The following is a 4,912-nucleotide window of genomic DNA, read 5'->3' on the forward strand; positions in this document are numbered from 1 at the left end:
TCATGTGGGAGGGAGTCAAGTGAAGTAATCACTACTCCACCTGCTGCCCACTGGGAACTTTTGAAAATCAAAGGTCGGAGGAGGGAGGCTCTGACCAGTCTGAGTGTATTCCAGTGGCTTAGTAGTAGACATGTGGAGGGAGCTGACATTCTAGAAAGGGGCTGAACAGGGGTGCATGCCGATTGTGACTGTACCTATTAACTCTGTAGCTGGAGCACAAGATGTGTTTGTTTAATGAATGACTTATTCATTTAGGACTTTCTTAGACCCTGAGGATAATCCTGTGAATTACTAATGGTTTATTGGGTCTGAAACTTACTATTGATTTCTGCATGTTGCAACTAAAACTAACATGACTATAGCTAAAGCTTGATGACACTGAAGAATGATAGCATTTGAAAAGACCTGGAGACCCATAAAAAAATGAAGGAAGATGTGGAAGTTGCAGGAGGCAGTGATGGAGAAGGAGCCATTGGGCTCAGCAGTGACCCCAAGACCTGGGAACCAATGATTAATGATCGAATTGGTTATAAACCACAGCCCAAGCCTAGCTACTGCTCATCTCAATTTGGAAGTTTTCAGTTTTAGAGACAGATTATCTTGCATGCCGGAGCCCTGGAATGGAATAACACAAACCAGATTTAGAATATCAAGTGCTTTATATGAAGCACAATGTTTAACCTTCTGCAGAGAAAAGTATTTCTGCATGAGATTACTCATGCTTAACTTTCACCCTTAACTGGAATCCAAACTCTGGTTTGTCTCTGGAACATTAACAGTTACCTGATTTTTGTTTTTAAAAATAAATATATTTTTGGAAAAAAAAAAAAAAAACAAAGGTCACTGGGGACCTACAGGTAGGGGTGGTCTGACTCCCCTTGTTGTCTCTTTCACTATGGTCTCTCTCCAGGAAGCACACACTGTATATCAAACATTTTTAAAAACATTTTTAATAAGAAAGAAAAGAAAGAAGTGGCTAATTCAATTCAGAAATAATAAATAGGACTAGTTGATAATATTTATTTAATAGCTAATAAGTAGCAAGAAATATGAGAGACTCTTTGAAAAGTCCATAAAAATGCATAGCATTAGAAAAATGCATAGCATTAGAAAGGTATGGATGAATTTTAAACTTTATGGCACCAAAATAAACCCATACTTTCATTTTCTTTTTGTTTTTTAAGAGGTTTTTGCTATAGGGCACGTGTGCTCGCCAGAGAGAGAGAGACAGACAGAAAGCGAGAAATCACCCTCCGAGGGGATGGTCACTCCGCAATCCCTTCTCCTCCATTCTCCTCTCAGGATCTTGGGCACGCACACACACATGCCTGGCGTGTTTTAAGCCACTGGGTCCGGGACGCGAACTATGGTCGACTACATGGGAGTCCAGCGACATAGCCATTACGCTAACTGCTGGTCCCCATACTTTCATTTTCTATGAACTCATCCATTCCCCTTTTATGGAATGTGTTACTGATTTAAATGACCCAATGACACTATAAAGTGGGTAGAGTTAATAGTTGAAACTGAGGCCTAAAGAAGTAAAATGACTTCCCTGAGTTTATATAAAGAGCTAAGTGGTAATGATGCTCTCTGGCATCTTGAACTCCTTTGATTTCCACTGTTATTTAAGAAAGCAGCATTCAAATATACATAAACAAATACCTTTAATTGACTTCTTTTTTATTATATTGATTAGTCTCCCTCAGAGATGATCTGTCTTTGTCCGCTCTCTTGACTTTGGTCACCTCCATGCTCTCCCTTCTAGGATGCACCAAATGCCTCTGAAAGGAGCCACATTTGGATCCGTCTGGGATGGATTCTAATTAAGACCATTCAGGGCTACCATTTGCTCTTTGGTCTAGGTTAGATTATCCAGGTGGTTTGAGGGCGATTAAGTAAAACAATAAAGAGTAGATGAGCAAATAGATGCAATAACTGTTTAAAACAACCAATAGGAGAAAGAGGAAGTCCATTGTCTCTTTTCTTTTATTTCATTCATGAGAGCAAGGAAGGATGACTGCTTGGTGATTTCCATTAGCTGGTACACACTAGTTCTGACAAAATTTCCTAGTTTCCTTCATCACCCCACTGAATTAAAGGTATCTTTTTACTCTATGATCTTTATTTCTGCAAGCTCCAAGAAGATTTCTTTGGTCTTTGTGTACAGTGTCTGTAAATAAGGATTGTTTTGACGTGGATTCTTAATGTTTTCCTCATGATTGACCTACCTTAGAGGTGAAACTCAATGTCTCATTAGAATGTCCTTCTCTTTTCTAAAATAACAAAGTGATAATTAGGAGAAATATGTTAACACAAAACAAGGCCTAGAATGTATCATAAAATATTAGTTTTCTGTTTCCTAGTAATAGAGTTTGGAATGGCTTCCCATCTATTTAAGAAATAGGCTCTATTAGGCTTCTCAAGGTCATGTGACTCAATGCTCTATAATTTACATGGACCCAGTTCTAATCTAAGGTGCTTATTGCTGCTAAAGCCATTAATTTTTTGGATGATTGAAAACAAGAGCTAAGGATTAGCAATAATTAAATGTCTCTTAGAAAAGGTCAGCTGTACAAGGATATGGTTAATTATACTGACAGAATAATAAAAAGAAAGTTGAAGAGAATGTATTTTCAGCAACAAAACTGAGTAAAAGCTATCCAGGCTGGGAGATTTACTAATTCATAGCAATTAAGTAGTTAATTAGAAGTCTGTAATTATCTTTGCCACTTCATTAAGAACTCTGCACAGATTTCCCAATATAACTTGTTGGAAACCTTACTTATCTTGGTTATTGGAATTACATGAGGAAACTACTTTCAAAGTGTTAAAGAAATGTCTCATTTAAACTTTGCTGGACCATTCATGGAAGTTGAGCCCTAAGAGTCTAACAGTTCTGGGATGACTGGTAAAGTGTGAAAGACTGAAAGGGCACATATTCACCCACTATGGGCAGCTGTTTTTTCATTGCTTACTTATGTTGGCATTCATTCTGATTGACTGGTCATCTGCTCGTGTAGGTCAGTGCTGGAGGAAGAGGATGAGGCAATGAGAACTTGATTAACAGATGAAAGAGTGCAAGTAGACTAATGGAATTAATTCTAGAGACTATAGCACATAGAGTAATTATAGGCTAGAGACAATTCAACATATATTCATAATAGTTAGGAGACTGGATTTTGAAGGTGTACAACACAAAATAATGACAACTGTTTGAGATGGTGGATATGGGTTTTTTTCCCCTCTAATTTGATCACCAGACAATGTATTACACATGTTTTTAAAAGCCACACTGTACTCCATAAGCATGTACAACTATTAAATTAAATTAGCAATTATAATAAATGTAGAACTGTGGAAATCACCTGTTCTGAAACTGAGTGATTGACCACAGGGGAAAATGGAGCTTATTACAAGATATTGACTCCAGGTCGTTTATTTTGGTAATGACAAAGGAACTTGAACTTCTTTTTTGTACATAACAACCCAAGCCCCATGAAAAGAAGTCCCTAGAAAAAATAATCAAAATGCAAAATGGCAGTAGAGCCATCCAAGACTACTCTTCTGTATTTCTTTCAATGGGCAGGGTGGACAATTTCCAATGTTGTCAGTAAACCTTCTCACAGTGCTGGCAAATGGAGTGACTAAAGTGCTGTATGTAGATGAATGGCAGAAGCATAGAAATTCCAGCCTCATCAGTAATATAGGAATGGGACCAGCAGTTGGCGTAATGGCTATGTTGCTGGACTCCCATGTAGTCAGTCGACCATGGTTCGAGTCCCAGACTTTGTGGCTTAAACTCACACCAGGCACGTGTGCGTGCATGCCCAAGATCCCTACAGGAGAATGAAGGAGAAGGGATTGTGGCGTGGCCATCTCCTCTGGGGGTTGATTTCTCGCTTTCTGTCCCTCTGTCTCGCTATGTCTTTCTGGCAAGTGCATGTCCCCTATAGCAAAAATCCCTCCAAAAAAAAAAAAAAAAAGAAGGAAATTCCAACCTCATTAGTAATATAGGAAGGGATGGGTACATGGAACCTCTAAACCCAACGCTGGCATAAAGTATGTACTTGATAAATGGTAAGGAATAAAAGGAGAAGCATTCCTGTATGTTTTTCTGACTGATTATAACCAAATTTTAAGTAAGTGAATGCACTGTAATGTTTTAACCATTTTATTACAGTTGGATTATTTTAAAACATTTGCAATGAAAAACAATCTCATGAACATCTGTATGTATAGCACAGTTTCTGCATTTTAGGTTATTCCTCATCTTAGATTTTGCCAATTATATTGGTTGTATCACAGGGTTCAAATTCTTTAAAGAGTGATCATCAACATTCCTCTCCTTATTTACTATCTACTTACTGCTCACAGCAAACTGTAACTGGTACTTAGCTTTGAGTTTAAACGTTTGTCATATGCACAGAAAATTAATAAAAATGAGGGAACCAGCAGTTAGCGTAATGGCTATGTCACTGGACTCCCACGTAGTCGACCGCGGTTCACGTCCCGGAGCCGGTGGCTTAAAACTCACGCCAGGCGCGTGTGTGTGCGTGCCCAAGATCCTGAGAGGAGAATGGAGGAGAAGGGATTGCGGCGTGACCAACCCCCCTGGGGGGTGATTTCTCGCTTTCTGTCTCGAATGCCTCTCTCTGTCTGTCTGGCAAGCGCACGCGCCCTATAGCGAAAATCTCTCAAAAAAATTAATAAAAATGCCACGTAGCATGCCATAAATATAAACACACACAGACACACACACACACACAATGAAGAAGAATCTAAAGACTATAGATTTTTCTGGCTTTGAGTAGGAATTGAAACTAGGAATTGGGAACGCAAGGAAGAAAGATGATTTTATCAGAAAAGGTACAGGGACAAGAAGACAAAGCAGTGTACTTGCAGATGTAAG

General features: G+C 38.8%; 1 pseudogene; it reads left to right on the top strand.

The window, feature by feature from the left end:
* Nucleotides 1-332: 332 nt before the first annotated feature.
* Nucleotides 333-588, top strand: LOC102472871 (anaphase-promoting complex subunit CDC26 pseudogene; annotated as a pseudogene).
* Nucleotides 589-4,912: the final 4,324 nt, after the last annotated feature.

This window comes from Tupaia chinensis, unplaced genomic scaffold (genome assembly GCF_000334495.1).
Source record: "Tupaia chinensis unplaced genomic scaffold, TupChi_1.0 Scaffold147433_1, whole genome shotgun sequence".
Lineage (NCBI taxonomy): Eukaryota > Metazoa > Chordata > Mammalia > Scandentia > Tupaiidae > Tupaia > Tupaia belangeri.